This window comes from Eriocheir sinensis, unplaced genomic scaffold, assembly GCF_024679095.1.
Source record: "Eriocheir sinensis breed Jianghai 21 unplaced genomic scaffold, ASM2467909v1 Scaffold690, whole genome shotgun sequence".
In the NCBI taxonomy this organism is placed as follows: Eukaryota; Metazoa; Arthropoda; class Malacostraca; order Decapoda; family Varunidae; genus Eriocheir; species Eriocheir sinensis.
Window position 1 is genome coordinate 218,236 of NW_026112043.1, and position 11,254 is coordinate 229,489.

At 45.9% G+C, this 11,254-nt stretch overlaps 1 pseudogene; it reads right to left on the bottom strand.

The window, feature by feature from the left end:
* Window positions 1–5,140: 5,140 nt before the first annotated feature.
* Window positions 5,141–11,254, bottom strand: LOC126993852 (uncharacterized; annotated as a pseudogene).

Sequence of the window (11,254 nt, forward strand, 5' to 3'; positions counted from 1 at the left end):
CTCCCTCTCCGGTCCTGACACGCCTATTACATTGACCCCCGGTACAGTACATGCTCCCTGGACCTGGAGGGGATGAAAATGAGAGAGAGAGAGAGAGAGAGAGAGAGAGAGAGAGAGAGAGAGAGAGAGAGAGAGAGAGAGAGAGAGAGAGAGATTTTTATTAGTACGCTTCACTGCATTAGATGAAGATGTGTAACTCTGATAACTTGGGTAGAAAGATTGTAAAAAGAGTTATCTTTACTACTACTACTACTACTACTACTACTACTACTACTACTACTACTACTACTACTACTACTACTACTACTACTACTACTACTACTACTATTTTTTTTTTTTTTTTTTTTTTTTACTACATAAATGATACCTCCACCCATGTTTATTTTCCCGACACATAATCATGGAGGGCTCCATAGCTTGGAGGTCATTAGCCCCAACTCTGTTCGCTAGTGACTGTGGCATCCAACCATATCACTAATACTACCTGATACTAAATCACCTATCATCTATTACGTCTAGATCCCCCTTTCCTTCCCTACTCAAGTCACTCCCGACCCACCCTAATGTCACTCTCCACCACTGTGGCTTCATAGTCCATATTGGAGATGTTGGTGGCTTTTGGGCCAGAGTGTCTGGTGCCCCTGAGACATAGAATGGCCGACCTGAGCAGGGAGAACTACTACTACTACTACTACTACTACTACTACTACTACTACTACTACTACTACTACTACTACTACTACTACTACTACTACTACTACTACTACTACTACTACTACTACTACTACTACTACTACTACTACTACTACTACTACTACTACTACTACTTTTTTTTTTTACTACTACTACTACTACTTCCGCCACTTCCAACCTGGAACCCTACCTCATAGATACCATAATAACAGTATCAACCATTACTACCTTATAATCACCACAACCTCACATTGTAAGAAGGATCAGGACAGAGGAAGGGGTTCGTGGGATCAGGGGAGGCGAAGGCGCTGAGAGCTTGATGATCCACTCTTAGTCCGTATTCTTCAAACCGTTCGGTGATGTAGGCCAGTGTTCGCTCCCTCGCCTCATTGTGTTCCATGTTTGGGTACCTGTGTGTGGTGAGGTGCATCAGGTGGCTCGCTACGTCCACCTCTACCCCCTCCACCTGTGACGTCACGTGGAGGCCTGTGGATGGATAGGAAGAAAGGGAAAGTGGAGATAATGGGGGTACATTATAGGAGTTGATGAAAGAGTGGAGATGTTGGTGGTGTTGTTGGTGGTGGTAGTGGATAGGTGGTGATTCTAAAGAGTGAAGGTGATGGTGGTGGTGGTGGTGGATTGGAGGAGATTACAGAATGGAGGTGCTGCTGGTGGTGGTGGTGGATTGGAGGAGATTACAGAATGGAGGTGTTGCTGATGGTGGTGGTGGATTGGAGGAGATTACAGAATGGAGGTGCTGCTGATGGTGGTGGTGGATTGGAGGAGATTACAGAATGGAGGCGTTAGTGGTGGTGGTTGTGGTTGCTATAGGTATAGTGATTCTTGTATTGTTTCATTGATACATTTCCTTGTATATTCTGTTAGTATTCTTTCGTCTATTCGTTATTGTGTGTTGTGTTGTATGTGTCTTGTTTGTATCCCTTTTTTTTTTTTTTTTTTTTTTTTTAAGTCGCGGTCTATTGCGCCGGTAGGCTTTTTCTCGGTGGGGCCTGATGGTCGGCCAAAGGCTTCTTCCCGGTGGGGCCTGATGGTCGGCCCAGCCCGTTCTGGCGCAGGCGAGTGTTTATAGTGGCGCCATATTGCATTGGCTCATGCTGCCCTCCCGGAGCTTATCTTTAATCCTAGAATCTAGAGTCCGGGTTGATAGGTGGTCTTCTGGACAGCATGTGGGTAGTTTTAAGTCACTCGGCGGCGACTGAAAAATCCCAGCTTGATAGCACCGGCCGGGGATTGAACTCGCGTCCTCCCGAACGCGGGGCCGTCACTCTGTCGACTCAGCCACCGCCTCCCCAAATTAGATTAGTAACATTTTTTTTTATTCACATGTTATCTTACCCATTAGTCTCGCCAGTATTATTCTATTCATCCATTCACCCATCTCTTCCTGCCTGTTCTCTACTTCAGCAACCACACATTAATCTCTCCTATCCAGCTTTCATTCCATTTCTCCCATTTCTTCCATTTCTTTCCTTCCCTTTTTTTCTGCCTCTCTCTTTCTCCAAACCATTCCAACTCCTCCCTTATCCCTCACTTTCCTCTTTTCCTTCGTCTCTTTCCTTCTCCTGTCTTTCCTCAGACCTAACTTCTCCACTTAACCTCTTCTCTCATCCCTCTCATTCACTAATCAGCTATCCACCCTCCATAATCCCTCTCCTTCCTCTCCTATCGTCCCTTTCCTTCTGCCTTTCCTCAACCCTCAGTTCTCTTTACCTCTTCCTTCATCCCTCCCACTAATCACCTATCCACTTTCCCTTCTCCTTCTCTTTCCTCGTTTCCTTCATCCCTTTTCTTCTCCTGCCTTTCCTCATACCTCACTTCTTTTTACCTCTTCCTTCACTTCCCTCTTTCACCAACGAGTCACCAATCAATCCACCTTCTATCTACTCTATCCTCCCTTTATTCACCCTCTATCCACCCTTTATCTATCCCCTATGCATCGATCTCAGGTAGTGATTCATAGAGTAAAGTTATCAGTGTTGTGTGAGGTGTCTGCATGTGGTCCCTTAATTTTTATTGGTCTCATACTGCCAGTGGTGATAAGAGATACGGAGCTTGTTATCGTGTGTGGTTATCGCCCGGCTGCCTCCTTATCAAATGGGGTCACGCTTCTGTACATGTTTCTGCTGGGTGGGTGACTGCATGACGCTCTCTCTCTCAAGTAGGTCAAGTACTTTTCTGTTTTGTTTTTATATTGCATCATTTGGGTAAAGCATCATATAGTTGTTTTGAGATTAGGCCGTCTGTGTGTGTGTGTGTGTGTGTGTGTGTGTGTGTGTGTGTGTCATTCACCATGGTATGATCGCGTGCTCGACTCGCGATCCCTAGCCAGTACACACACACACACACGATAGGCGAGGCACAACCCTAAATAGACACTCGGTACCCATTCACTGCTGACTTTTCATCCGTCTATACAACTCCCGGGAATCGAACTTGGGACCTCTCGAATGTGAGGCGAACTTGCTAAATACTGCACTATGGACCGTGTGTGTGTGTGTGTGTGTGTGTGTGTGTGTGTGTTCGTTCGTGTCCGTTCCTTACCTGCCAGAAGTAAGGACGTGACCAGTACCTCCATCTGCTTCTCGTCTTTAGTTCGTTGTAGCGAGAAGAAGACTTGGCTCCTTGTTAACAGATCTTACCTTGCTGACTAGACTAATAGCGGGGGGACATGACTGCACTCCCACCCCTCCCCCTCCTCCCCTTCTCTTCCCCTCCTCCCTGCCTCCATTCCCAGGTATCTTGCTAGTATCTCCCTCTATCTTGTCAGGCCTCTTGTGGTGTTCCTTAGACAGTGGTTCTGAGTCTGCTGATCTTTGTATGTTATCTCGGCTCCTGTCTTCTTGTTGTTCTTGTTCTTGTTCTTGTTCTTCTTTTTCTTCTAATCTCTTGTTCTTGTTTTTCTTCTAATCTCTTGTTCTTGTTTTTCTTCTAATCTCTTGTTCTTGTTTTTCTTCTAATCTCTTGTTCTTCTTTTTCTTCTAATCTCTTGTTCTTCTTTTTCTTCTAATCTCTTGTTCTTCTTTTTCTTCTAATCTCTTGTTCTTCTTTTTCTTCTAATCTCTTGTTCTTCTTTTTCTTCTAATCTCTTGTTCTTCTTTTTCTTCTAATCTCTTGTTCTTGTTTTTCTTGTCCTTGTTCACCTTGTTTTTCTGATATCTTGTTATTACTGTTTTTGTTGATGTTCTTCATCTCCTTTTTCTTCATCCTCTTCTTTTTTCCTCTTCTTCTTCTTCCTTACCTCTTCCCCCCCCCCCCCCTCGTTATTTAAGCCTTACGTGTCCATCTATGTCTCACTGATACGTTTACCATTACCATGTTTTCTTCTTACATCGTCTATTTGCTTAAACGGTCAATTAGTCGGCCAGTCGGTCCTATAGTCAGTCAATCAGGCAATCAATCAGTCAGACGACCAGTCATTCAGTTAGTTTGTCAGTCAGTTAGTTAGGCAGTTAGCAAGTCAGCTAGTCATTTAGTCAGTCAGCAAATCAGTCAGTTAGCTAATCAATATGTTAATCAGTCAGTTAATCAATCAGTAAATTCATCAGTCAGTCATCCAATCAGTCATTCATTGGTCTCTTGTAAGATGGAATTCAATTAATGATTACACTGAGGGGGAAAGAAAATGTAGAGTGATCAACAAAAATCAAAGGGCGACTTACACATATTCATTACCAAGTTAGTCAGGTAGAACAAGGATCGAGACGGCGACTAGATGGCAACTATGACTTGAAAACATTACTGATAATATAGACAACAGAAGCTCAAATTATTAACTTTACAGAGAATGGAACACTCCGCACTCCCTATAAGCCATCACTGTTTTCCCACGTGATGGTACCCAATCTTTGCCCCCAACCTAACCCACTCTATGTGGGGACGAAGGGAAATCAACGGAAGATAACTGTAAGGTTTGCTGGGGGAGGCGGAGGAGAAACCAGGGAAAGGAAAGGGATGGGAAAGGAAGAGGAGGTGGAGGAGGAGGAGGAAGAGGAGGAGGAGGAGGAGGAGGAGAAGGAGGAGGAGGAGAGGTATTGAGTTGATAGTGTTTGGTAAGAAAAAAACAATGCATATGTCTTACCCTTACGACCATCACCACAACACACACACACACACACACACACACACACACACACACACACACACACACACACACACACACACACACACACACCTCTTAGAGTTAAAACAAACTTAAAACATGTCAGCGGGCTTTTTTTTTATTAATGTTTACTTTTTTTTTTTGTGCCTTGAACTGTGCTGCTGTAAAAAAAAAAAACGTAAAGAATCAATTTATAACTTCAGCTTGCTCTACAATTAAGAGTATGAGGGTTTGAAGTCTATATAAGAGATGGAAAAATTCTTACATCTACGAACCCCGAAAAAAAGAGGATCAAAAGTGGAAATTACATAGAAAAGAAATCCAATATTATTTTGTTTTGTTTTTATAAAGACGTTATTTCGTTACTCAAGGTTTTGTATTGGCATTTACACATTAGTAATTTACAAAGTCGCTCATAGTATGCCTTTCCATGATCAAGCAAGGGATATAAGAGTGTTACAGGAGGTTCAGATAATAAGGAGAGGTTGCAGTGGTTGCTAATCCCCTGTGCTTGGGATTTTAAAGATTCCAAGGCTACCGTGGGAATCAAGTTGAGACAAAGGAAAGGAGGAGAAGGAGAGGTGGTTTATTCTCTGTCGGATGGTAAGAGCTGTAAGGGGATGGAGGGAGTGGAGGAAAGAGGAAAGATATGAGGTTTGATAGTGAGGGAGGGACAGGAGGGAAGAAGTTATGAGCTATGAAAGAAAGGGCGGAAAGAGAGGTGGAAAGATAAGAGAAGTTTTGAGTCCTTCCTCCATTCTATCTTACCCTCCTTTCCATCCCTTTTTTCATCCTTGTATTAATTTTCATCCCAAGAGAAGTTTTGGGTCCTTCCTCCATTCTATCTTACCCTCCTTTCCATCCCTTTTTTCATCGTTGTTTTCATTTTCATCCCAAGAGAAGTTTTGAGTCCTTCCTCGATTCTATCTTACCCTCCTTTCCATCCCTTTTTTCATCCTTGTTTTAATTTTCATTCCAAGAGAAGTTTTGGGTCCTTTCCTCCATTCCATTTTTTCCTCCTTTCCATTCCTTTTTTCATCCCATCTTCTCTCATCGCTTCACTGCTTTCATTCGTCAGCTCATTGCGTCTTCTCTCCCCATTTACTCTTTCTTCCTTCCTTCATATTCTTCACTTTCTTCCTTTCTTCACTTCCTTTTTTCCTTCACTGTTTTCCTTCCTTCACTTCCGTCTTTCCCTCCTTCCTTTCTGTGCTCCCTTCTTCCCTCGCATTACATGCTGAGGCTGACAAGACACATCATTAGAGCAGTCATAAGGATTGATGGGAGACTGGACACAGCGTTGGACTCTGTGGATTGATAGATAGAGTTTATTATTATTGTTGTTATTATTATTATTATTATTATTATTATTATTATTAGTAGTAGTAGTAGTAGTAGTAGTAGTAGTAGTAGTAGTAGTAGTAGTATTTTGTGTTTGGATTTTGTCTCTCGTTATTCTCATCGTCTTGAAGTTTTCCTTTTTGAAAATGAGTAGATTGTTGTTGTTGTTATTATGGTGGTGTTATTGTTGTTGGTGGTGGTGATTGACTTCATTTCAGAAGGATTGCGTACAGTGTGTGTAGGTGTGCGTGTGTGTGTGTGTGTGTTTGTAACTGATTAAGGGAATTAGTGAGGGAGAGTGAATGAACTTATATGAGTAAGTGAGTGAGTGAGAGAGTGAATAAGTGGGTGAGTGAGGTGTTGAAAGTGACTCCCCATCCATTACCTTATCACATTACCGCCAAGCTCCCTGTAAATCCCTCCGTAAGACTGATCATGCGGGGACTTAGATTAGACCTGGTAAGGCTACAGGGACAGATACGAAGGTGTGTGTGTGTGTGTGTGTGTGTGTGTGTGTGTGTGTGTGTGTGTAATTCACCATGGCCTGTCACGAGTTTTGACTCGTAATCGCCAGCAGGTACCCTCCCGACATGAGCAAGTTGCTACTTATAGTCGATCTCTGGGTACTGCCAGAACCTCACACACCACACACCCCATCCCCCTCGCTCAAGGGGGGGATAGTAACCACTCCTAGTCAACGGAAAGAATCCGGAATGAGCGAGCTCGAACCGCCGCCCAGTCAGGCTTTGAAGCTTGGCAGCGCAGCGCTCAAACCGATCGTGCTACGGAGCGGTGTGTGTGTGTGTGTGTGTGTGTGTGTGTGTGTGTGTGTGTGTGTGTGTGTGTGTGTGTGTGTGTGTGTTAATCAGTCACTTAGTCCTTGAATCCCTAAAACAAATGAGACCTTACAAAAAAAAAAAACGTAAAAGAGTCTATCCCGTCAGACAGAGACGGATGGATAAACAGGTAGACGGGCATCACCAGGTAGCTCAATTAAGCGTGTCGTACCCTTGGGCGGCAACAGGGTGGCCTAAGGATCGAGGAGGAAGCGAGTGGTGGCCCGGACGGTGGCGTTCACGAACTCCAGCCTCTCCTCCGTCAGTAGATCCACAGGCCGGCAGGTGGAGCAGCCGTCTTTGGGGTTGCTGCGGAAGCTGGCTGCGTGGGGGGAAGAGAAGGGAGGTGAGGAGGTGGACGTGGGTGTGGGGCGTTAGGGGAGGGGGTTAGGAAAGCAGATGTGGTGAAAGGAAAAGAATGGACAAGGGTGTTTGGGTGTGGTGTGTTTGGGGGTCGAAGGGGAGGTAGGTGGACATGGTCGTGGAAGGGGATACGTGGGAGATGGGTGCAGTGGTGGGTGGTGGTTGATCAGTGAGGGTGAGGGCGTGAGTGTGGGGGAGAAGGACAATACAGAACGTTTAACCTTTAGGAAACTGATTTAGTAAGAAAGGAGATATCAGGCTTCCAGTTCAGATTTATGTCAAGGTAGATAGGTAGGTAGATAACTAACAAACTCACCGGTGTCTGTAAGGAGGATGGCGGGTAGGTGGATGGGCTCGCCCATGTCATCCGTGAAGGTCCAGAAGTGAACGCTGTCAGACTCGACGATAAGCTCAATGATCGGATCCATTGTGCCGCCGTTAATCATCACCATGTCCTCCAGCCTGTAGCGCTGCCTCTGACGGTCCTGCGGGAAGGGTGGGGGAAAAGGTAGTCGTTAGGTAGTTGATTAGAGTTTGGTAGGTAGATGGGTAGGTTGGTTGGTAGGTAGGTAGGTAGGTAGGTATAGGAATGGAGGAAGGTAGGTAGGTAGATATAGGAAAGCACACACACTCACACACACACAGAGAGAGAGAGAGAGAGAGAGAGAGAGAGAGAGAGAGAGAGAGAGAGAGAGAGAGAGAGAGAGAGAGAGAGAGAGAGAGAGAGAGAGAGAGAGAGAGAGAGAGAGAGAGAGTCATGCATGTTTCAGTTATGTTACGACCCCCCCCCCAAAAAAAAAAATCAAGATTACGTTACACACACACACACACACACACACACACACACACACACACACACACACGGTGGCCGAGTGGTCGTCCAGCAGGCGTAGCGCGCATAGTCTGATAGTGACTTATATAGGTTCGGCTCCCACCCAAACACGCTGATATTTCAAGCATCGCCAAGTGGCGGAATATTACCCACGTGCTGCCCAGATCTTCAATCAACTCTAACTAAAGTGACTTCGTTCAAGTGGAGCATCGGGGAGCAGCATGAGCCAAGCAAGAGTCGTACATCACGGCGGTAACTATAACTAAGATTCGCCTGCGTCAGTAATGGGCTGGTGCCGTCCAATAGGCCCCTCAAGACAGCCTTCCGGCGCTATAGTCAGCACCTAAACACACACACACACACACACACACACACACACACACACACACACACACACACACACAAACCACCCCACCCCCACCCACCCCCCACACACAGACACACGCATTCACACTCACCTTGTTGTAGTTTCCCGAGAACTGGTCCTTCAGCTTGGATTCGGCCCCGCTGGAAGACACCATGGCCAGGAAGTTACCTTTGGCACCGCTGTCTAGCACCCTCTTGTACGTCCCAGGAAACAGCTGTGTGTGGGGGGCGGGGGTGAGGAAGATGATAAGGCTGTTTAACATTTTGAATCATATTAGTAAAGTTGACGTTTCCCTGGTATAATCGGTTGGTAGATAGTTAAGTAAGGAGGGAGGAAGGTAGGGAGGTAGGGAAGTACAAAGATTAATGGATAGATATATAGACGGATTGACAGATATACAGACTGATAGACAGTAGAGTACTACGTAAGGACAGGTGTAGACAATTATTCTCAGGTGTGCTAATGGTAAAGAGACATTGCGAGGGTCTCTCTCTCTCCTCTCTCTCTCTATCACATCTCTATCACTCACATTATTGAAACCTGTGGTCAGGGTTTGGGTTTTGTTTTCATATTGTACGTTCATGATTGAGTCGAGGATGACGGCGCCTCCGAAGAAGCTGGGGTTTTGCTGATGTAGTCCCACAGCCACGTTTTTGACGAAGTGGTAGCCGCCCGGATGCCCTGATGATCCCTGCAGGTGAAGACAGGTGTGCTAAGACTCGTATTGTCAAATGTAAAGTTGCTGGGCTTCCTATGGACTGTTTAGTGACCCATGTGATAGTTTTACACGACTTCTGCACCTTGAACGGGAAAATCACCGATGAAAACCCGGTTAATCTCTGTGACCTTGGAAATGGTCGTTATGAGAACCCGATGCGTTTAAGAATATGTGCCTAAGACTCGTATTATCTAACGTTTCGGGCTCTTTTTACTTCCTTCCTCCCTCACCTTGTAGTGCTTGGTGTTGATATCGAAGGCCACGAAGATGGTAGTGAAGTTATCGGCGAAGCGTCCAGACCAGTCGGTGTTGAAGCTGCAGACGGGCCACCTCGAGCAGCGCTGCCACCCCCGCGCCGTTGTAGAAGAGAGGGTCAGAGAGGCCGTTGCTGTCGTAGTCGGCGCCCACCACCACCACTGCATCGGCTTGTTGCGTGATGGCTTTCTTGATGCCGATTATGTTTGTGCCTCCACCTGACCATAGGGCGGGAGTTAGTTGTGACGGAGTTGTGGGGTGGTTTTTGTGGATGGGGTGTTACTTTGTGAGTGTGGTTGGGTGGGTGGGTGTGGGGGTGTTTAAACGTATCTCTGTATCTTTATTCTTTTCCTTCTCTTTTTAATCCTTCCTGTTGTATTTTGTTTTAGTGTCCTCCTCCTCCTCCTCCACCTCCTCCGTTTATTTCTTTTCCTCTATTTCCCTCTCACTTTTCAATTCTTCCTTACACCTTAATACACACACACACACACACACACACACACACACACACACACACACACACACACACACACACACAAACACACACACACACATGCACATACCCTACCTCACCCCTGACCCCTCTCCTCCCTCCCCAACACCCCCCAACCATCACTCACCGTCACAGTGTTAGAACCAAATCCTCTCGGGTCCGTGTTGATGGTGGTGTTGAACTTCTGCTCGTGCACCTCGAGGCCATAATATGAGAACTTGTTCTTGATGTATTCCCTCGCGGCCTCCCTCGTGGGCCGGTTGTCCTCTATGGGGTAGCGGTCCTTGAAGAACGTCTCCATGTGTTGCTTGAGGTCCACCTCAGCGAAGAAATCTCCGCTGACGGTGCCTGTAGCGAGGTGAAAAGGGAAGGTGTGAGTGGCGGAGTAACTGTTTTTTCACTCACTTGCTGATACCTTCACTACTTTACCCACTTCTTTGTTGCCTCACTCCTTTTTCGTCGTAGGGTGGGTGAGGCGACGCGCCCCCGGTGTATGCCCCAGTGATTGATTATGTGTGTGTGTGTGTGTTCGTGTGTGTGTGTGTGTGTGTGTATGTGTGTGTGTGTGTGTGTGTGTGTGTGTGTGTGAAGATGATCGTTGTGTTAAAGAATTGGAGTAAAGAAGGTTTAAAGGAAAATGGATGATGTTAGGTCTAATAATGGTGTGTGAAGGGTACTAAGGTGCTTATGAGGAGGAGAATAAGGGTGTTGTAAGGCTGAAAAGGGTCAGGAAAGGTCATGGTGGTGGTGGTGGTGGTGGTGGTCGTTGTAGTGGTGATGATGACATATAATCATCTAGAATACCTTTTCGCGGTGTATCCTTTGCCTTAACTAGACCCTTGGGCAAGGGTATTGGAAGAATATGTTATACCCATGGCAAGGGTATGCTGTCACAGGTACATCAGAGTTCTTTTATACCCCCATAGGGTACACTATTTGAGACACGAAAAATGCCGTTTCTATACCCTTCGTATGCCTTTCCTTTATTACAGTGTCCCCCTTTCAGTCGCACAAGCCGGCTCTCTCACTCTGTCTCCATCCATCTTTCCACCTCTCACTTTCCCTTTTCTTACCTGCAAGCACGAGCAGTGCCACGATAATTAACTTCATCTTCCGGTGTGGTCAGGTGCGGGCGAATTTCCAGGTGTGGAGTGAGTGTCTCTCTCAACGTTCTCCTCTCGACTGCCTCTCCTTCTTCCCTCTTCTCGCTTCCTCTGCGGCGCCTTTATGACCCCT